Raw genomic sequence first — 24,158 nt, forward strand, 5'->3', positions numbered from 1 at the left:
AAGACAAAAATGACTACCTTGCTTTAAAAAAAAAATGTCAAGAGGCAGGACAGTCTCTGAGCATAAACAGAGTGCATTTATCTCCTTTAAGCATGGGCTTCCTTCTTGCAGTAATTTCTACCTAGTAGGAAGGTAGGGCCACTTTGGATGGGCTTAAAAGTGGGGTTAGGACTGTGCAAAAAGGCCACCGCGCCAGACGGGGAAGGCCCGAGCGGGTTGAAGAGCTGGCCGAACAGCTGGTATAGGCATGAAGGGAGGCTGGCGGGGGGAAGGGGAACCTCCACGGACCCCCCCCCGCCTCCAACAACTGCCCCAAAGGCGGTAATATATATGTATATCCATGAACCCCCAGAACAGTCAGGGAGTGTTCGGTCCAGGGTCGGACTGAACAGGGGATGGTTTGGTTCGACCCCAAATGGTCGAACCAAACTGGTTTGACATTGAACACATTCGACGTTGAACCTGTTTACACATCCCTAGTCATTTGTGCCTTGAGTGGAAATTCTGGACTGATTGTTCTATGATCTATTTGTTTGTTTTCCTGGCTGTCCATGGTATCCTCAAAAGTCGTCTGCAGCACCAACGTTCAAAAGCGTCAATGCTTTTTCTATCTTGCTTCATCAAAGTCCAGCCTTCGCATCCATAGAGTGTCACAGGGAAAACCATGGTCCAAACGATTCTAATCTTTGTAGGTGTAGACATGTCATGGTATCTAAATGGCCTTTCCAAGGCCTTCAGTGCAACCCTACCAAGTGCGAGTCTGTGGCGTATTTCTTGACTGCTGGATCAAGAAATTTAGGATCGCCTGCTTGGCGGGCGATCCTAAAAGGCAGAAGCTATCCACCACTTCAATGTTAGGTACAGGTAGGTATGGCCCTCCCTTTTTAACTAGTCTTGGCTGACATGATGTGCAACATTTCAGTAACACTGCATGCCACATTGTTGGGCTTGCCACAAGTGTGCATTTTAGAAGCCCATAGCGGGAAGGGCAGACCAGTCTTGCCCATATCACACTGTGGAACATGTCAGCTGCTGCTGAAACGAAGAACTGGGATCTCTTTCATCTCTGGTAGACAAATGGAGGAGAGGGTACTCAGAAGCTGGATTTAGATATGTGGTTTCCAATCTATAACAGAGGAGGGGGAGTCTGGGAAAAATAAGTTCTGCAACTATAGCTCAGACATTTACACTTAAACAATCCAGTTGCAAGCTATGCAAGCAAGATATCATCTGGGTTGGCAGGCGGGAATTGACTAAATAGAACGTCTGTGTTCCTAGGCAGTATACTTCTGGGGAGAAGACAAAGAGCGTTGCAATAACTAGTGATGTGCAAATCTATTTGGGTACAAAATGATTTGTATCCAAATCTACCTCTTTTGGGTGATTTGTAGACAAAACAAATCGCCCCTGTGCTAGCTGGCCAGATTCGGATCCAAAACAAATAGCACAGATTTCAGACCTGAAAAATTCGTAGATGCAATGCTCCATTTCATGGCCATCACTCTTGCTGTCTCCATTTTGTGTCATGAATTTTATTTGAAAATCCCACCCTCCCAAGCTTCAGATTAGTGACTGACAGTGTGCAACAACTGGCTGGCAATCTCCCCGCTGGCTCCAGATTGGCTCGTTTCCATTCAGATCTTGTGTTGCCGGGGGTGACTGAACCAACATTGGTTAGGGGAAGGATCAAAGAAGGGACAAGGGTGGGGGGAATTTGAAGGAGGGATTTTCAAATGTATTTAAGGAGGCAGGCAGCCACCATTCTGCCTTTCTGCCTCGTGGGAGAAGAGAGGGAGGGAGAGAGAGAGCCAGAGGAGCTTTCCTTTGCCCTGCCTGTCTGCTGCCTGGAGTGGATCCTCTGCTTTTTGTTCCTGCTTTCCTGATTGAGGAAAAGAGAAGAGAATTTTTTTTCACCCCCTTCCTGCTGCTGAGAGAATCACTGCCTGCACCAGCTGCCTGTGAGAATCGATCTGATGCATTGTCAGATGCTGTCTGTGCGACTCGATTTGTACCCGAATCTCCGTGTTTCGGGAGCTTGCTGCCTATGCAAATCAATTTAGGCACAAAACAATTTGTACCCGAATCAACCTGTTTTGGGAGATTTGTGGACAAAACAAATCATCCCTGTCCTAGCTGGCCAGATTTCGAACCCCAAAATCAGGGATGATTTGATTCGGGTACATATCAAATGGGGGGGTATGATTTGTGCACACCCCTAGCAATAACCTTGCAAATTACTCCACTCTATTTTGAAAAGTTTGCTAACAGGTGCTCTGAGTGAGTCAAAAGTGAAAAAATGACAACGAAGGGGGAGTGGGGGACTGCATAGGGGGAGTATGAAATGAAGGGGGAGTAGAAAGGACTGCAGAGGCTTGCACTGCAATTTGTGTAGAGGGGGGAAGCTACTGACAGCTGTTCTTGCTGTGCGACATTTCCATCTACAGGCGTATTTTTTTTGTACAGGAGAGTGTTCAGAAACGAAGGCAGGGTTTACACTCCTAAGCTTCGGGTCACAGGAAGGATTAAATATGAGCAAGAGACTCTCGAGGGTTCCAGACAGGGGTTTCTTCCAGCCCAGCTGGGAGATGCCAGGGATTGAATCTGGGACTTTTTGTTCTGTGCGCTGGGGAGTAAAGAGCAGGATGCTGGTTCTTGTGTAGCAGCTCTGTGATGGGGCATCTTCCACAAAGCACAATGGCTCCAAACACGGAGAATCGACAGCGGCAGAGGGATGTTTCAATAGGGCTCTCGAGCTATTATGGGGCTGCACATCCACTGCTGTTTCCGACATGCTGGGTGCACGTTTAACTCTTCGCTCCCCTCACCCCTGCCTGCCCTTTCCCCTCCCACTCACCCCAGGGAGCCCTCTCCTGTCTCCTGGACATTGCTTGTTGCCCTTTTCCTTGACATCGCCGGGCCACTCTGGCCACAGGCTTGTTCTGCCAGATATGTTTCATTTTCTGCATGACTTCACCTGGATGGGCATTTCAAGCTGTGTTTCCTAAGCTTCATCTCACACTGTAGATCCTGTTATCTGAGCTCTTTAAAAAAAAAAAAGAAGCTTTAAAGTTCAAAGTAAACTCGATGAACAATGCTTCAGAAGCAGCCTCACGGCCTCAGCATCCTCTGGGTGTGAGCAGTCTTGGGAAAGTGTCAGAACTGCAGAAAGCTTTTGTTCGGAGAAGAAGCAATTAAAAGGCCAGACGCAAGTCAGAAAAGTGGTTGGAAACTACATTAAGGCCACTTTGGTAAGGTAGAACCGCAGGTCTGATGATGATGATGATGATGATGATGATGATGATGATGATAACAACAATAGCAGTAGCAGCAGCAACAACGACTACTTTATTTGTTAGCTGCCCCACAACAAACTGTTTTCTGAGTGGCTCACAACAGAGCATTAAAACATAAAATAAAAACACATAACAATAAATCATAACAGAGCAAAAGGGAGTGGGAGACAAAATACAATACAAAGCTATTTCAAAACTCTTTCAAAATAAGTTAAATATCAAATTTGAGAGTCAACATTCAAAAGGCCTGAGTGAACAAAAAGGTCTTCACAGTATAAAAATGTGTACATACTCACCCTGACCCCAAACCTTTCCTCTGTGCCAAAAAGGACTGCAATTTTACCCTAATTGTTTGGAGTTACGGATAAAGAAGGGGGATGATACAGAGAAAGCTGTATCCATGGTATTACCTTTTTTCCATCTCTATGGGGTAAAGAAAAAGAAAGGAAAGGAAAGGAAAGTTGTGCCATCGAGTCGGCGTCAACTCCTGGCGCCCACAGAGCCCTGTGGTTGTCTTTGGTAGAATATAGGAGAGGTTTACCATTGCCATATCCTGTGCAGTATGAGATGATGCCTTTCAGCATCTTCCTATATCGCTGCTGCCCGATATAGGAGTTCCCCATAGTCTGGGAAACATACCAGTGGGGATTCGAACTGGCAAGCTCTTGCTCCGTAGGCAAGTTACTTCCCCACTGCACCATCAGTTGGCCTTGTCTCTTGCCAAAAGTCACTCTGAGCCTTCAGCCTCTGAAATGACCAAAAATTGTGGGCCTGGCCCATGGACTATGTGAATGGAAAGAGCTTCTCTGAACACAGTAGGCAGCATTGTGCTGTAAAGGTCATACCCAGTATGCAGCCTGCACCTTAGGTGGAAAAGGAAATGATGAAAGGACAGTAGTGGATTGATCCAGTCTCATAATCATGGAAGCACCCACCATCCCACTCACAGCTCTTCCCTTTGCAGACAAGTCCCAACGTAAGCATGAGTGGCGAGGTGTGCTGCTGATCCACATGGCATGGGTGGGACTTCCTCCCCCTTCGCCCCGCTGTACATGGTCACAGCAGGGCAAAGAGGTTAGTGACAATGAGGGGAAGTTCTTTAATCCTTTAGCCAGAGGTGTGGGGAGTTGCTCACAGATTGACATCTCTCTCGCGGCTTGAAGGATACCTACAGAGCCCCCATGTTGCATACGTTTTGTAAAGAATGGCAACAGAGGAGAGTCTGCTTCTCCTAAGCACTCAGTACCACCTTTCCCCATCATGTTTATGGAAGTGTTTCTACTTTGCTGTTATTGAAACAAGAAAATTGCTTTGCGGTATTGCTGCTTTAAAGACTGCACTCCTAAGGAATAGATTTCTTCCGCAGAAGTCTGTGTGTGTATCTAGATGAGATATGTTCTTGTTACTTTGCAACCATCCCTGATTTCATTTCTCACTTTATTGCCACAGTCATGGGAGTGGATTAAGGCACAAAATGTCACTGTTACTTTAAGAAATCATCATTTTTTCTTTTGAATCAAAAAGGTCTTTTTAAAAAAAACAAACAAGATGTATTTGGGATTGGGTTAAGCAGGAGTCTATAATAGAAAAATCAAGAGAGCATGAATCAGGTTTCGTGTCGGGAGACAGCACTGACCAGCATTTCCCAAGCTCTATGCCCTGGCCTAGGGGCTCCCAAGCTTGGGACCCCAGATATGGTCAGACTATCAGGCATTCAGGCAGCCATCTGTTATGAATGCTCCAGCTCTCAATCAAGTGGGGAGGTGGACTTGAAGGCCTCCAATGAGGAGGAGCCTGATAAGGGGGAGCAAGGGGGTGAATCAGGGCCAACATCCAAGCCCTCGGCCATCCCTGACCCACCCCAGTGGGAACCAGGAGATCTCCCAGCCTCCAGCCTCCCCCAGCATGAGCTTCCATACCTCCCACATCCACCAGCCCCAAGAGCCACTGAGCAGCTGAGCTCTGATGCTGTGGGTGGGATGTACATGAACTGGTTTAGAGGTCGTTTTCTGGACCGGTCCAGCGGTTCGGCTGGTTTGGCCTTGCAGGTTACCCTTAAGGAGCATGGACGGTGCTCTTACACCCACACCCCCACACACACACATTTCCCCAGCTGGTGCTGTGCCGAAAATCACTGGTGAAAGTTGGCAGCGTATCCCCTTGCCTTCTGGCATCAGACCAGAATTTCATCAGACCAGCAATTTCTGGCACAGGGCTGGTGGGGAAAACGCAGCGGGGAGGGTGTAAGTGCACCCTCCCTGCTCCTTAATGGTAACCCGCCCCCCATCTGCCAGTTTGTGCATATCCCTAGTTGTGGGTGCCCAGCTGGTTTGGATCACAGCTGCCGCTGCGGTTCCAAGGAATGGCATAGCCGGAGGCGCAGCTTGTGACTCTGGGTGGGGGGGGGCACTGAATGTCAGAGCAAGCAGATACAGAACTGGCCACAGCTGCATCTCTCTCTCTCTGTATCTCTTTTCACCCCACCATGGTTGCTCTTTCTCTCTCTCTTATCACCGTGGTCTTTTCTTCAGCCAAGTGGGCTAGTCATTCAGCAGGGTGATGGGGAGAGCATCTGGAAGCCCCTGCTTTAGGCTTACATGGGTGGTGGGAGCAGCAACAGATGCCCAGAGTGCTTTAACGAGTCCTTCTTCTTTAACAAGCATGCAATGTGCACATCATATCACAACATGACACCACCAGTGCAGTCTTTGCCCAAAAGTCTGGCTAGGAAGAGGTTACCAGGCTGTATGTCAGAAGTGGTCTGGAATGCTTTGCACTGGAGTCAGCCCTGGTTATGCACAGGATGTGTGCAAACTGGGGAGGGTCTCCATCTTGATTCATCAACAGGCACCTTGTTTTTCAAGGATCTGGAGAGAGTGTCGTGCCCAGCAGTTTACAGCAATGGCAAGGTAAACCCATCCAAGATGGCTGCAGGCATCTGCATTTCAGGCATCATTACATAGGAAGCTGCCATATACTGAGTTATACCATTGGACTATCTAGCACAGTATTGTCTTTACAGACTGGCAGCAGCTTCTCCAAGGTTTCAGGCAGGATTCTCTCTCAGCCCTATCTTGGAGATGCCAGAGAAGGAACTTGGAACCTAGAGGCTCTTCCCAGAGCAGCTCTATCCCCTAAGAGGAATCTCTTACAGTGCTCACACTGTCTCCCATTCAAATGCTACCAGGGTGGATCCTGCTTCGCTAAGGGGACAAGTCATGCTTGCTACCACCAGACCAGCTCTCCTCTCCGATGAACTTTGAATAGAGCAGACCATGCCTGACATCTCTTTGGACTTGTTTCCCCCCACTAAGGGAGATGTGGGCTTGATCTACACACAGAGCGAATGAGACCATGGGACCCTGAGGTGATAGAACAGATTGCACAGATTGCACATGAGGGATGCCAGGAATTGAACTGGAAACCTGCCATGCTCTGATAAGGCTACCTCACCCTGGTGAGCCCCCAGGCAGCGGTCTGGAGCATCTTTGGGGGCTATAAGATGGCCACAATTCTGGGCTGATCCCAGAAGGACCACTTGGTCCTCCAAAAGATCAGGCTTTGTGTTTCTGCTACGATCTTGACAGTAATCTCTCTCTGGCTCCTGACTCTGCTCATCTTCTGGTTCAATCCATTCTACCACTTCATTCCCACCTCATTCTTCTGCATATGCAGACTAGGCCCAAGTATGTCAAGTAATGGTGGAGGAGTCCAGAAGTAACTTAGATTTTTTTTAAACTACCAAATAAACCCCTAATACAAATCCTGGAGAATCCTCCCCACCCCCATTCATTTTAGTTCGGCGGGGGGGCACATAGCACCAAATAAATCCTCAAAAGTCCCCCTCAAAAGAGCGCTTGTTCTTTCAAGATTTCTAAGTGACCCAGAATCGCTTGACTTTTGCCTCTGCTGCCAAGTCATTCTTACAAGTTCCAAAATACTGGGAAATGGAGCCCCCTAAATATGCACATATCCAAGCTCTTCTTTGCTAAAGAGAAATGATTCTCATATCTCAAAGTGACAGCCATCTCGAGAATTCACAGTGACCTATTCATTAAAGCCCTGGTCCCTTGTGCATAGCAGAATTCATTAAGTTGCACATCCGCTAAGCAAATGCTATAGGATTCTACCATCTGACATTCATAAATATTTGTGTCATGCAATTTACCTGGAAAAGGGAAGGGGGAAAAGGCTTCACCGAGTTGGAAAGGAAATATTAAAATCAAGTCATCCTCCCCCCACCCCACCCCCCGCATCTTCTTCTTCTGAATGGCTTGGACTTTTGTCAGTCAAGTTAAGAGCACAGATTCTGTTGCATAAAGAACAGGGGCTTACTTCAACACATCAAAGTATCATCTTGTCCAAGGTCATTTCATTCCATCCAGCCTGGAGCTGGGGCCTCGAAAGTGGATTCATTGATAGGCTGGTGAATGGATTGACATAAAGGCTTGCCGAGGTAGCAACCCAACTTCCTGCTAACAAGAACGGAGACTCTTGCAATTGATGGATGCTTCAATTCTCAGAGTGACATCCTTGTGTGAGCTGATACACAATGTTGCGCTTCTCTAACCCGCTATGGTGGGGATGTGCTAATCACCTCTTTGTTGTGCTGCAGCTTGTGTGTGAGTCCTCCTTGCGCTCGACAACAGTGCTGCTCATGGGAAGACGTTGTGCGGCAGCTTGGCAGGCCTCGTCAAGGAGGACAATAAGACGTTTTAGTAAGTCTGTAAAACCTATCATTGTTCATAATGTCACCCTGTTGAAAATTGGAAAAGCAGAACTAATAGGCCCATTCGTTCACAGTCTCTAATGTTCCTTGAAAAGCAAATGCAAAGGTTTTACTTAGTATCCGTTTTATATGGAGTTATCCAAAGTACTGCCTTAAACACCAAAGCGTCTCTTTCCTCAGATCTGGGAGACAACAGGAAGGAAAACGTGTCTGTTCATCCAGGATCAGACCTCCAGCTCACTCTTTTTGTTCTTTCTGTAATTTCTTTTCCTGCTTGATCTACCATCATTTGACATTTATCAAGCTCTGCTGAGTGTTTAACCATACAAGTAACACAGTCTCTGTCAAATCGGTTTACAATCTAGATTAGACAGACTCACAGAATCATAAACCCAACAGTGAGGGTGCCCAAGAGAGCGTTTAGGGGAAGGGCATATGCTTATGCCCTGAATACCATCTCTAGCTGTGGCCATCTTTGATATCCTAGAAAATGGCAGGAACGTGTCCACAAGCGACCAGGCAAGACAAAGACCACTCCAGGCCCCATTGGACAGCAACAAAGATCCTGTTTCCACCATCCCAAATATATTATTGTTCACCATCTTATGTGGCTCAAAAGGAGGCATATAAATATTTTAAATACTTTAAATGTCATAATATTGTGTGTATGTATTAAATGTATATACTACCTAATCAAAAATCTCTTGGTGGTTTACCACCCACTTAAAACAAACTAGTTAAAATATAGAAATGAAAACAGAACCAATTAAAACCGGTTGTAATCAATAAGTTCCAATAAGATCTAATCCACCTACTTTCCTTTCGCTATAATTTTAATTGATAATTATCATATGCACTTGTCGGTAAACGCCAAATGCAATATGTAGGGTGCCATAAAACAGTCATCGCCAGAGTCTCGCCTATAAGAACGGGGTGGAGGATGGCAAAGAGAGAATGACATCATCATAAAATGCACCATTGACATGTCCCTATGGGGCACCACAACTATACTAAATAGGATCCAAATGGGTTCTGGAATTCATTTATGGGATATCAAGGTTTAATATCCTTTGTGTTTGGTTTTGGACCACAATCAACTGACTGAATAGCTTCTATAATCTTAAACCTGTATGCCAAGTTTGGTGCAAATCTGTGAGGCAGTTCACAAGTTAGTCCACTTCCACTTCAAACATTCACACATCCACCATCTTGAATGGGGTGGATGGCATCATCACAAAATATGCCATTAGGATGCTCATATGTGTCACTACAACTGTACCAGATTTGGTCCAAATTGGTCCAGGCATGGCACAATTGTTAGGGACACACACATGGCAGGGCGGATGGACACATGGACACACATGTGGACAGTGAGGTGATCTCATAAGGCTACTTTCCATGAGGAAAGGAGGCTAAAAACACAGTGTTTAAATGTCCCTATGGGGCACTATACTATACTAAATTTGATCCAAACTGGTCTAGGCATTGCAAAGTTGTTAGGGACACACACACACACACACACACACACACACACACACGCACACACGCGCGCAGCTAGGTGATCTCATAAGACTTCTTTCTATGAAGAAAGTAAACTAAACATAGCCCCACAGCACAACAGAAAAGTTCAGATTCAGTCATTCCCCTTCTTAACTAGCCTCCCATGGCAGGGCACTTCACAAAACTGGTGCTACAACCAGAAAAACCTTGATCCTAGCAGCTGACAGAGAAGTACACAGAGCTTCAGATGTTGAGTGGAGAGCACGAGGAGATACACACAATTTTCAGTCCTATGTCTTTATCTAGCTCAATGATATCCAATATATTCCCACACGGCTATCAGCTGATATCAGGGCTTAACTGTTTTGTTAGTTATTTGATAAGATTAACTGATTACAAGTTTGTAGTCAATTTTTAAAAGTGGTGTGAAATAGTTGGGCAGTAGATTTTTGTTTTTAAAATGTAAATTATTTTAAATGCATGCATTCATGAGTGACAAGCATAGTCACATAAGAGGCATTCCCCCATCTCAGAGGAGGCATTCCTCCTCATACAGGAAAACGTGCATCTTCTGATATGGTGTCTTCCACAAAACACATCTGCAGAACAAAAGAAATGTATGCCCTTTTCTCCAAATGTATGCAGATTGATTAATCAATGAAAACCCATAAATTAATCAACTAAGAATTCTTTAACTGGGCAGCGCCTATTGATATCCTATGACCACAATGCTGCTCAGTGACGTAAGTGAACACATAATGGCCAGCGTCCTGACTAACTGTGCTTTTGCAGCAAAGCTGTGCTAGCTCAAGAAGATCACATTGCTGCGCAAAGTCACGAGGGTTTTTAAAAACTGTATTCTCGCACTCTTGTGCTATTGCACAAAACTTCCTGACAAAACATTTAAGGCTTGCCACAGGCAGTGCACCTTGTTACACAGAGTTTGTAAGAACACAACACTAGTCTGGAATGCAAACTCGAAGCTTAACATAACCAGCTAGTGCAACAGCCTTGTGCTTGTGCAATGTCCTTGCACAAGCGCAGCATTAGACTCTTGCTTGAAGCATTTGGCTTCTGAATAGGACCTAACCTGGTGAGCTATCTCAACGACGATATATGCTTTAGCCTCAGAGCTCCATTCCAGGCGAGGCACAGAAAGAGACAGCATTGACTCGTCCAATTGGCAGGCAGAATGAAGCTTCTGGATTGGCCAGGACTGGTAGTGCATATTGATTAAGAACCTGGCAAACTTCTCCAGCCAGTCCTAGAGAGCAGTGCCTGGAGCACTGCAGGGGCCCACAACCATCTCCTCCAGCTTTTTCAGCCTCCTGCTGCCCCAGCTCCATCTTCAGGAACCCTTGGCTGGAGAGCACACTCAGTTTGCGTGTGGTCACCCACAGCCCCTGCCAGGCCCTGACACTAGGGACGTGCAAATCGATTCGGGTACAAAATGATTTGTACCCAAATCTAACCATTTTTGGTGATTTGTGGACAAAACAAATCACCCCTGTGCTAGCTGGCCAGATTCAGGTCCAAAACACATCACCCAGATTCCGGACCTGAACAATGTAGAGACCTCCATTTTGTGACGATTTCTCCTGCTGTCTCCATTTTGTGTCAGGGAAATGTTTTGAAAATCCCGCCCTCCCAAGCTTCAGATTGGTAACTTACAGTGTGCAAGGATTGGCTGGCGATTCCCACCTGTTACCAGATTGGCTCGTTTCCATTCAAATCTTGTGTTGCCGGGGTGACTGACCCTGCATTGGCTAGGGGAAGGGTCAAAGAAAGGACAAGGGTGGGGGAATTTGAAGGAGGGATTTTCAAACGTATTTAAGGAGGCAGGCAGCCACCATTCTGCCTTTCTGCCTCATGGGAGAAGAGAGGGAGGGAGAGAGCGAGCCAGAGGAGCTTTCTTTTGCCCTGCCTGTCTGCTGTCTGGAGTGGATCCTCTGCTTTTTGTTCCTGCTTTCCTGATTGAGGAAAAAAATTTTTTCCACCCCCTTCCTGCTGCTGAGAGAATCACTGCCTGCACCTGCTGCCTGTGAGAATCGATCTGATGCATTGTCAGATGCTGTCTGTGAGACTCGATTTGTACCTGAATCTCCCTGTTTTGGGAGATTTGTTGACAAAACAAATTGCCCCTGTGCTAGCTGGCCAGATTCAGACACAAAACAAATTGGGGGTGATTCAATTCGGGTACATATTGAATTAAAAAAAAATGATTCGTGCACATCCCTACCTGACAGTATGCTGGTATGGAAAGAGGGGACCCTGTAACTCACTGTCGGGCCAGTTCCTAAAGTTGAAAAAGAAAGGATGGGAACGGCTTATTTATCTCACTGAAGGAGACCAAAATTATTCATTTAACCCTGGAAGAGTAAACTTCCTTGATGCATTTCCTTTGAAACAGGCCGTTTTGATCTAAAATACTTGGATGGTGCTTTCATGGAATGATAGCATTTATCTATCATCCCTCCCTCTCCTCCTCCTCTTCCCTTCTTTCCCTTCTTGGTTTAAAATGCATTGTCAGATTTATTTGCGGTACTATTTAGTTTGAAAGCCTAGCCGTTTCAAACCCAGCACTTCTAATGTAATTCAGGCTTTTGACTCAAAGTCTCATCTTCAGATATTAAATCAACACGGGCCTTTATAACTCAACCTTTATCTTTGGGTTGATGATTGAATTCATAATTTAGAAATGCATCTGTATAAATAGATCCCGTCTAATCAAGGCAAAAGATAATCCTGCCATATCCCCCTTTTATTTCCCTTCTAAAGAATCATTCAAATAAGGGATGATGACTTTTTAAAAAGAAATAGATTTTCTCATCAGAAGTATATGTGTGAAAGTGTAAGATTATCCACTTTGTTGCTCTTTCAGTTTTCAGAGAGGTATACATAATGACAAGGTATTAGACATTATAGCTAAATGGAACCTCCAAGTTCAGAGGCAGTATATCTCTAAGTACATGTGCTGAGCAACAACAGGAAATGCCATGGCCTTCATGCGTTGCTTGTGAGCATTCCGGGTCATCTCAATGGTGGATGTTGGATACAGAATGCTGGATTTGATGGGGCCTTAGGAGTAAGAACTATTAGGTTCTTACATTCTACCCCAAAGTCCCATCAGTAAAACAAATATTGAAGCTAGATGTCTGGATTTGATACAGAATGATCTTTTCTGAACAGAACTGCCTTTAGTGGCTGACCAGGATGTTTGCTACAGTGAACCTGAAGAGAGGTACTTCCTCACTATTTTGTTATTGTGTCATGTCCAGGCAGCAAAGGGCCAGAGAGAGGTTGGCTACATTCACATATAACATGAAACCGGAGTCCAAAGACTCGTGTTTTGAAAACGATGCAATCAAAAGTGGGCAATTTGTTAAAAAAAAATGGACCCACAGTTTCTCTCCCTGGACTGTGGTTTGCACCTTCGGTTTATAGTGAGGTCCACCGCCAGGACCTACGGTTCCATGGTGCCAGTGTTACATCCAAATTCTTGCACCAGAGTCTGTTTTTTTGCAACTGGAGTTGAGGGAGGAAGCTCCTCCCTTGCTCTGGGTGATATTGTCTGCAGGAATGTCCTTCAGTAAAGAAGGAAGCCTGGGCAGCCAGTTCCCCCTGCTTGCTACAGTCAGCAAGACTCAAGACTGCAGAGAGGAAGCTCCCCTAAACATCTGAATTCAGATGGGAGAGTGGTAGCAAGAGGGCATAGAATTGTGGGTCCATCGGACCTGTGGTTCTGCATTACATCAGAAGGTGGATGTCTTCTTCATGATCCCTGTCTCATGTATATGGAGCTGGCCCTTAAATCATCTAAATGTTGCTCGTCATCTGATGAGCTTGAAAGGTTTTGATAGGACTACCTGAATTTGTCAGTGGTGTTTGCATGCATATCTGTAAGTTTTCCACTGAATTCTTAAAAAAGAAAAATGCAAAGCTTAAGGGCATAAGAAGAATCCTGCATCAGAGCAAGAATGAGTCCTGGACAGAAATGACTCTAGAACAGGGCTGCTGAACTTCGGCCCTTCTGCAGATGTTGGCCTACAACTCCCATAATCCTTGGCTATTGGCCACTGTCGCTGGGAATTATGGGAGCTGTAGTCCAAAAACAGCTGGAGGGCCTAAGTTGAGCAGGCCTGCTCTAGAACAACTAGTTTTGGGGGAGCAAAGAATGTTATTAGGTTATTATATCTAATATAATATTAGAATGTTAATGCTATACATTATACAGAGGTACGGTAATGTTGTTAGCTTATTTAACTTATTAATGAAGCTTGGTGGACGTTTTCAAACTTTCAGAAAATGGGCCAGATTCCTCTTATACAATGAGGCTATTCTGACGATCAGCAAACATTGGCCTAGCCTCCGCTAGCCCGATTTTTGCTGATCGGCAGAACCACCGGGCTCGCAGCCGAGCTCGGTGGTTCTGGAGCGGCTAACCCGCTCTGGAACCCCTGGTAAAAAGCAGCTTTGCAGAGCGAGTGCTCCGCAAACCTGCTTTTTACAATCGTGAGTAGCCGCATCGCACCTTTGTGTCACGCCTACTCATGAGTAGACCCCTGGCCGGGAGGCGAAAAGCCACCTCCTGGCTCCGGGGGTCTCCCCAGTATGCCCTGCGCGCTCACACAGGACATACTGGGGCCTGCGGAGGCCACACGGCCCCCAAGCTCCCCAGCCCCCTCCGGCTCCGTCACGGAGCCGGCAACTGTGTGGGCGGCCAATTCGGCTGCCCAGGGCTCCCTGCCCGCTCGTCTGCAGGGAGTGCGAGCTTAGCCCGCTCTCCCCGCAGTTTCTAAAAAAGCGGGTCTCACGGATCGTGAGACCTGTCTCAATATTGTCTACCGATCTGCTTTCCAAGCAAGTTTTCTCTTTCTGTCTCTTCTCTTCCATGTGGCAGGAAAGACTGGGTGAGGAGTGAGATCAAGACCAAGCCAGCTGAAATCTGCAGGAGAGGTAACCTGACACTCCCGCCTTGCACACATAGCCTCACCTAGCATATTTCCTGTTCAGGGAGGAAGCTCAGGGGTTGGCCTGGCTCCTGGGAGGCTGGAGAAGTCTACTACCTACCTGGCTGCACCAGCTTCTGCTGCTTGTTCTGGAGTAGAGGGGTGAATGAATGATGCTTATTTATGTAATGGAGGCATTTAAAAATAATTCAAGCTATAGGACCATAATCAAGCTTTTTGCCAGCTGTGTTTCATTCAACAACTCTGACCATTCCTTGAGGAGAATAACCTGAAAACAGTGGTACACCAGTTGGTAACCTCCAGGTTGGACTACTGCAAGGCGCTCTATGTAGGGCTGCCTTTGTATGTAGTTTGGAAACTGCAGTTCGTTCACAATGCAGCATCCAGATTGGTCTCTGGGGTATCCTGGAGAGACCACATTATGCCTGTTCTTAAACAGTTGCTCTGGCTGCCGATATGTTTCCAAGCAAAGTACAAAGTGCTGGTTATTACCTTTAAAGCCCTGAATGGCTTAGGCCTGGGTTACCTGAAAGAGCACCCTTCTCTACAAGACCCCCACCACAAATTAAGATCATCAGGAGGGGTCCGTCTTCGGGTGCCACCGGTTCATCTGGTGGCAACTTGGGATTGGGCCTTCTCAGCTGCCACCCCTGGGTTGTGGAACATGCTCTCTGTGGATATGAGAGGGTTATCTTCCTTGGAGGCCCTCAGGGGAGCATTAAAGACCCATCCTTTTATCTTGGCATGTAATGATACCTAGTTTTAATTTCAGTTTTCATCTGGCTTAAAAGTTTTTTTTAAAAAAGACTTAATTGTAATTGTCTTCTTATGTGTTTTTGATTTTAATGTAAACCACCCTGAGCCACTTTAGGAAGAGCAGCATATACATTGAATGAATGAATGAAATGCTATGACTGTATAGTCTGACCCTTTGCTGAAAGGTTCAAGCCTGGTGGATGGGGGATTGAAAAGGGGAGCAGGAAATATGTTGCGGGAAGTATCTACTACCCCTTGGAGGAATTCCTAGTCTTGTATCCAGGCTGGTTAAAGTGTATGAAAATAAGAAATGGGGTTCTGAAATATATCCGGGGCTAGGGAGCAGTTTCAAACCGGGCTGTTGGACTGGGAGGGAGATGCCAGTGAGGTAACTGTGCTCCTACCCTGCTGCACCATTGCCAAGGAAGGAACTGAGCAGAGATACTGGTGGCTCCACAATCCTATTCAGACATTTAAGTGAAAATGCTCCCAATGCCTGATCCATGCTGTCGATCATGGAAGCACCTGGCATGGTGATCACAGCATTTCCCTCTTCACACAAACTCCACTGTAACCATACTACTGTGAGGGGAAGTGGTTGAATGAGACACTGGGGTAGGACTTCCGACCTGCTTCAGCACTGTAAGTGTGTTGGGAGAATTTTTTTAATTTCAATTTCTGACATGAATCGTTGCAGTTCTGTTGGTGGTGACAGTTATGCCGTATCCATCTTCTTTTTCATTTGATCTGATCTGCTTTCTCATGGTGGGGGAAAAGCATTTTGAAGACTCGATGTGCAAATTACTTCTGGGAAATAGGTGGTAAGGATATACGAATAAAAATATGGGAAGCTGCCTTGTACTGAGTTACAGGTGAAACTTGGAAAATTAGAATATCGTGCAAAAGTCCATTAATTTCAGTAATGCAAATTAAAAGGTGAAACTGATATATGAGACAGACGCATTACATGCAAAGCGAGATAAGTCAAGCCTTAATTTGTTATAATTGTGATGATCATGGCGTACAGCTCATGAAAACCCCAAATCCACAATCCCAGAAAATTAGAATATTACATGGAACCAAGAAGACAAGGATTGTAGAATAGAACAATATCGGACCTCTGAAAAGTATACAGTGTACTGTGCTTGATTGGCCAGCAAACTCGCCTGACCTGACCCCATAGAGAATCTATGGGGCATTGCCGAGAGAAGGATGAGAGACATGAGACCAAACAATGCAGAAGAGCTAAAGGCCGCTAATGAAGCATCCTGGTCTTCCATAACACCTCATCAGTGCCACAGGCTGATAGCATCCATGCCACGCCGCATTGAGGCAGTAATTGCTGCAAAAGGGGCCCAAACCAAGTACTGAATACATATGCATGCTTATACTTTTCAGAGGTCCGATATTGTTCTGTTCTACAATCCTTGTCTTCTTGGTTCCATGTAATATTCTAATTTTCTGGGATTGTGGATTTGGGGTTTTCATGAGCTGTATGCCATGATCATCACAATTATAACAAATTAAGGCTTGACTTATCTCACTTTGCATGTAATGCGTCTGTCTCATATATCAGTTTCACCTTTTAATTTGCATTACTGAAATTAATGGACTTTTGCGCGATATTCTAATTTTCCGAGTTTCATCTGTAGATCATTGGTCTGTCTAGCTCAGTATTATCTTCACTGACTGGTTGCAGCTCTCCAAGGCTTCAGGTAGGATTCTTTCCCAGCCCTACCTGGAGGCACCATGGATTGAAGCTGGGACCTTTTGCATGCCAAGCAGATATTCTACCACTCAGAGGTGTATCTAGGGAAAATAGCACCTAGGGCAAGCACTGAAATTGCGCCCGTCCAAACATCTGACACCCATCCTTCAGGTAACTTTTCCATAATATTGCTCAAAAATACAAGTTCAGACACTTTCAGGAGAAACAGGTTGTAAGCAACACACACAGGCATACACATGCACATACAACCACACATGTGCCAGTCACCTTCCTAAGGAAACACAGCACATCCATGTGCTGGGCATGCCTCCATGGAGCTAAGCAGTGGAAGCTCTCTTTAACAAATGCACTACCACCTCAGCACACCTCACTACACGTTGCTGCCTCCAAGAAATTCAGGGAAATTTTCTGTCCAAACAGCTTTTGCCTTAGAGAGAGATGGTTGCAATAGAAAATCCTAGGGGCCTCAAACAATCTGAAATTATCCAGCAGCTTACAATAGGCTTGGATCTAGCAGCCTGATCAGGAAGAAGGTGGAAGTTGCAGCTAGCCACAGAACAGCAAAACAGTGTGATATTCAGTTTTTTTCAAAGCACCACACAAGTTAAAGGCAGGCACTTTCCAAGTTTGAAATCCCACAAACCTTATAATCAGATTGCTTGACAAATATTCAGATAAAGATAGAGCTCTGTAGAGAGAATTAAACAGCATGCAAGTGAATATTTCCATTTTATTCTTTGCCTCTCCCTTGCTACCCTTCAGTTTTGCCAGCTTACAAGGTATTAAACTAACATTGTCTTTTAAAGGGATGTTTGGTCCACTTACTTTTGTGCCATTTATATCTGTTTTTTAAATTCTCGGGTCCCTTGCTAATAACTTTGCATTCTTCTGACTCCCTAGATCAAGGAAAAATCTAGACTTGAGTATTGCAGATGCCATTTGAGCATGTGCAGCAGACATTTTTGTTTTCAACAGCCTTTTTTATTTTTAAAAAATGCATGCTCAAATGGTCCCTGCGAGGTCCTATGCCTTGCCAGGCCTTGCAGAGGCCTTTTGAGCATGTGCGGCAACCTCCAAAATGGCCACTGCACTGATCTTTGTAGGCCCAAACAGGCCTGAAAATCAGCCCAGGACAGCCTGCGGCAGTGATCTAAGAGGCTGGCGGGGGAGGGGGAAACTTTGCAGACCCCCCCGGAAGCCCCCCAGAATCTTTGCAGACCCCCCCGAAGCCCCCCAAAGGGTCTACAGGTAAAAAACAATAATTTCAAAAAAATCCGTGAATTGGGGAGGGGGTGGGGCGCAGCATGCCCCCCCAGTGGCACCTAGGGTACGTGCCCTGGCGGCCCCCCGCCCCGTTTCACCTATGCTACCACTGAGTTCCATCCCCATCCCCCAATGAGAATATGCATCTGAAAGGAAATCCATATGTATATCTGATGGTATATCCTGTTGGTGGGTAACCCTGTGCTGCAAAAGGGAATGAGCTCTGTGCACTTGCATATTCAGGGGAAGAGCCACTGATGCCTTTCCCCTCTCTCCCATCTACACAGGAAGCTTGCAGTCCAAAAGGGCTGATCAAGAGCAGTACCAAAGCACATTGCATATTTGGCAGTCACGCAGCAGCCAGTTTGTTACATTTTATTTCCCTTTCATTTGTTTCTCCCAATTCAAGAGTGTCTTTTTTTTTTTTAATGTAGTTTAAGGATTTAATTATCTGGGCTAGGGGTTCTGTGGTTGATGGATGAGCAGTAGATCCCATGGAAAGCAATGGATGCATCTGCTTTTGGAAGCATGTTTGGATACACATCTGATTTGTACCTGCTAACCTGCAGTGCCTAAAAATAATATCAGATTCTCTGTGGAATATCAGTGAGTATCTTAGACCATGGAACAGGAAAGCAGAAAACTGGGGAAATAAAGACGCTGGCTGACATACAGAGTAAGAATGTACCAATGCAGCAAAGGAGCAGCCTAACAGAGCTTCCCAATTAACTGCACTGGTACAGTGAGGAAGGGTTGATTTTTGCTAATCTCCTTTTCTCCAGGAAGCCCGCTAGGCCACCCAAGAATATGTCCCCAAGGGCTGTAGAACCCTCAAGGACATAGTTTTGAGTGGCACAGAGGGATTCCTGGGGAAGGGGAGGGCCTCAAAAATTGCCACTTCCCCACTACACCAGTGCAGTTAGGTGGTACGTTCTGTTATCCTGTTCTCTCCCTGCACAGGTGCATCCTTGCTCTGTATGTTAGTGCAGTTTCCATACATCCTTAGACTTGAAGCTTTGCTTGAAGGAGTTCTCCTGGGTAAGCATTACACACTTTCAGATTAAGCAAATTGTAGGGCTGCTGCCTAACGCAGTTAACTTTTCTCCGGTTAGAAATTAATTGCAACACGAAGTCATGAGAAATCATTTTAAAAAATAGAAATAATGACCAAAAAACTCAGGGAGTGATAGAAAAAGAGGGGAGGGGGGCTGAATTATTTTAAAACTTAATTTAATAAAGTGTGTTACAGATGCTGAAAAATGCATTTACTTCTGAACTGGCAGGACGGTGTATTGTGAAGTAGAATTTAGCTGTAATGGGGTTTCTGGGCCATCAGCTGCAATAATTATTTTTCTCGATTGCCTTGGCCATTTTGTATAATGATTTCTAGGTGTGCATTTGCAAATACATGAGAGGGAGAGAATGCTTGCACATTGATATGTGCAAATGAGTGCTTTATTTACATCCCATTCTGGCTTCTTTCCCCCATACACTACCCCCCATCCCAAAAATGGTTTGTGCTATGGATCAGCAACATCAAGGAATTTGGATTACAAGACACAAGAGCTTATTTGGAAGGTGAATGACCAAATGTTGATAGAGAAGTTTGCTAAGGTGGTAGGATAAAGCAGGGCTGGGCAGCACCAATTTCTTTTTTGCTTTCGCTTTAGGAATCTTAGTATTACATGCTTTACAAATAATGAATAATAATTCTGCATTATCCACTTTGGTTTGCTTTAATGACAGGCTAAAATCAAGTGCAAGGAACAGGACACAATGGTTAATTTAAGCATCAGGCCATCCATCAAACAAGAAAACTGAAATCAGAAGACGGAAATAATAAATATCCAAGATCTGGTTTACAATCCACAAACTGATCACCATAAAAAAAATGGTAAGGCATTTTGCTATTGCCCTCCCAAAATTAACTGCATTCTATGTTAGGTCCCTGTTACTACTGGCGAATAAATTAAAACTGAGAACTTTCAGCTCAAAATTCAGAGAGTGCTCAAAAACCATCCCCAGCTGACTTTACTAGCTGACATTGTTGCAACTTTCACAGTAAAGTAAAGGCTTTACTCAAAGGCAGTCTGCAGAATTCTGATCAGTTAGTGTTGAAGCCATGATATATTATGGGCTGCCTCAGAATTAGAAACAATAAAGCAATAAGAACATATGAACAGACCTGCTGGATCAGGCCCAAGTCCCATCTAGTCCAGCATCCTATTTTGCACAGTGGCCCACCAGATGCCTCTGAGAAGCTCACAGGCAAGAGGTATGTGCATGTCCTCTCTCCTGCTGTTGCTCCCCTGCAACTGGTACACAGAGGCATCCTGCCTTTGAGGCTGGAGGTGGCCTTTAGCCCTCCAACTAGTAGCCAATGATAGACCTCTCCTCCATGAAGTTATCCAAACCCCTCTTAAAGCCATCCAGGTTGTTGGCTGTCACCACATCTTGTGGCAGAGAATTCCCCAAGTTGATTATGCATTGTGTGAAAAAGTACTTCCATTTGCTGATCCTAAATTTCCTGACAATCAATTTCATGGGATGATCCTTGGGTCTAGTGTTACGTGAGAAGGAGCAGAATTTCCCTCTATCCACTTTCTCCACACCATGCATGATTTTATAGACCTCTATCATATCTCCCCGCAGTCATCTTCTTTCTAAACTAAATAGCCCCAGCTGTTGTAGCCTTGCCTCATAAAAAAATAAGGCGCTCTAGGCCCTTGATCATCTTGGTTGCCCTATTCTGCACCTTTTCCAGATCTACCATGTCCTTTTTTAGATGTGGCCATAATTGTACACACTACTCCAGGTGTGGCCACACCAGCATTTTGTATAAATGCATTATAATATTAGCCGTTTTTCCCCCAGCCCCCTTCCTAAAGATCCCTAGCATGGAATTGGCCTTTTTCACAGCTGCCGCACATTGAGTCGACACTTGCAACTTTTTGGGTGGAGCATTCTTCAAGTTGAGAAATTTCCCATTCTTTTTGTTCAAACCCTCCTTCTCCCCAACCTTGTCACTCACTGAGTTCCATGAGCTCTGCCTATCTGGTTGTCTGTTAAATATCCTCTGAACATTCCACTCCATTGAGTTATATTGGGGCAGTTTGGGTGGGTTTTTGTGATTGTTTGTTGACTCCTTCGGATTTTTTCTTCACATTTTTGTGAAACCAATATATCTGCAGATTATCCTGAGTTTGCCAGTACCTTCCTTTTGCCTGCAAGTGCTCCAATTATGCATCCATAAGGATTATGACATTTCCAGGTCTTTGGAAACAATTATAAGATATGATGATGGCAATAATAACACTTTTGCAAGGATCTATACAACAAGAGTTGTTCCATGTGCAGAATTGTACAGATGTAGTTTAACTTTATTTCTTTCTTTCTTTCTTTCTTTCTTTATAATATCTATCTATCTATCTATCTATCTATCTATCTATCTATTTATTTATTTATTTATTTATTTATTTAGAATATTTATACTCTGCCCCTCCAGTACACTATTGCTCGGAGTGGCTCAGAACATTAATAAAAAAATACAATGTAAAAGTAACATGACTAATAAAACTAACCAGATTTAAGTTAAACAAGTTCAGCCAGGCAAAAAACACATTTAATATTACTTTAAAAAAAAATCCAAATTAAAAGTTATTTTAAAAGCTAAAAACTGGGAACTGTAAAAACTAAAGAACCTACCAGATATAAACAGAGATGGGACATGAAAAAGCCACATTAAATTGATGTGTTTTGCAAAATCAAGAGTTGTCTAGGTTATCTGTTGACAAGTAGTTAGCTATAACCCCTTAGAATTAACAAACAAAGATTTACTATAAATTAATAAGACCTAACCTTTATTTATTTTTGTTCATATGCCACCCTATATAGAATCTCAGGGCAGTTTACAATTTAACCAACGAACGAAACACTAAAAATCAAGTTAAAACAAACTAAAATTACCTTCAATAAAACCCGAATACTTTAAAACAATTATTTTAATACCATTAGGAAAATGTCTTCTAAAAGAAGATTTTCAAAACTGAAACCTAGCCCTAATGTTTGTTGAGAATAGATCGTAATTTCCTCCTGATAAATGGTGCATTAGATTACCGATTTCGGGCTGTGGGAGCCTCCATATTATGTACAGCATTTACACTATGGCTTTGTAGAATTCTAATGAAATGTGTGAATTTTTAATAGAATGATATAATTCTTCACTGCACACTTCCTCCTGTTTTCCATGGATTTGAATGATTTTATTCATTAATTTCAAAATGCCTTTTTTGTTGATATTTTGCAAGGTTTTGCTTAGCCTTTCATTTTCTCGAGATGTGGACTTTTTAAAAACATGTTTTCTGAATGCAAAGAACATGGAGAAAGATGTACAGCAGATCACTTGCAACGTTTTTGTCATTGCTGGATGATGCTATTATCTAAAAACACTTACACAAGGGAATGCATGATACATGTATTTTGTGAATTGGTGGAGACAGATGGGTTTCTTGTTCTCATCAATATGTTTGACTAGGCTTTTCTAGGTGAGTGAAATGTTCCAGACTGAAAAGGACCCTGCCATTTCCTGTATCTCTGCGGCCACAGAATAGGGCTGCTGCTCAGTCGTGGAAAATGTGTTTGGCATGCAGATAGTTCCCTGATTTAACCCCTGGCAATTCCAGAACAGGCAGGGATTGACCATGTCTGAAGCTTTTGAGAGACACTGGGGCTGTTCCCACGATCATGCAAAATTGGGCTAGGGGAGCCTAGCCCAATTTTGCCTGATCGTGGGAGCCACCGGGCTTGGAGGAGAGCCCGGTGGCTCCCAGGCGGTTAACCCGCCTAAGTACCCCTCCCCTTAAACCGGGTTTGCAGAGCAAACATGGTTTTTAAGATCATGAATAACTGTGCAGCGCGGCTCCATGGCACAGTTACTCATGAGGAGACCCCGGAGGAGAGGGAAAAAACTGCCTCCCGGCTCCGGGGGTCTCACCAGCATGGTGCGCAGGGCATGCCGGAGCTTCTGGGGGCCAATCGGCCCCCGCTCCCCCCAGGCTCCGCCGGCTCCGTCACGGAGCCAGCAATTGTGTGGGAGGCCGATCCGGCCACCCAGGCCTCCCTCCCTGATCGTCTGTGGGGAGAGTGGGATTAGCTCACTCTTCCCGCTCTGCTGCACAAACTGGGTCTCACTGATCGTGAGACTCAGCTCACTGTTGGTTATTGTAGACAATACTGAGCCCTTTCTCATGACTGGTGAGAAAGTGAGGAAGCCTTTAAAAGGATACCTCCTTGCAGATGATCCTCATTGAGAGTCTGGGTGCAGAGATTACATGCCCAGATGTACAGCTGCCTCCTCAGGCAGTGTGGAGATCGAGGAGCCAGGAGGCATCACCCCACCCCCCAGAACCCCCATGTGTGTATGGTGCATACAGCCGTGTGTGCAGTGCAAGCAGCCGGGGCTGGCAGTCGATTACAAAGAGAGCACTTGCTTAGGAGGGTGGCTGATTTGTCAGGTTTGCTGCTGAGTGCCTGGGCTTGGCTTTGTTTGCCCGGTTTTGTCTGTACGTGAGAACAGCCTCACTGAGTGTGATGGACATGACTAAGTATAGGGCAGCTTTATATATTCATCATGGCTCCCTCACAGCTGAGCCACATGCACTGGATTTTAAACATACAAGTTGCCACCAAATTTCACCCACAGCCAAGTCAGTCCATGTGCTTCTCATCTCACTAGGTACAATTCCTCCTTCATATCCTTTGGGGCAACATCCCTTTCACAATACAATGCACTACAGATAGTTTACTATTTCTCAGTACCCCATCTGAGCTATTGCTGAGACAGAGGCACTTCACACAAACTATATGAAGTACTGAAAGGAGGTCTGCAGGGAGAGCAGGTTTGACCCACTCTCCCCGCA

This window comes from Hemicordylus capensis, chromosome 2, assembly GCF_027244095.1.
Source record: "Hemicordylus capensis ecotype Gifberg chromosome 2, rHemCap1.1.pri, whole genome shotgun sequence".
In the NCBI taxonomy this organism is placed as follows: domain Eukaryota; kingdom Metazoa; phylum Chordata; class Lepidosauria; order Squamata; family Cordylidae; genus Hemicordylus; species Hemicordylus capensis.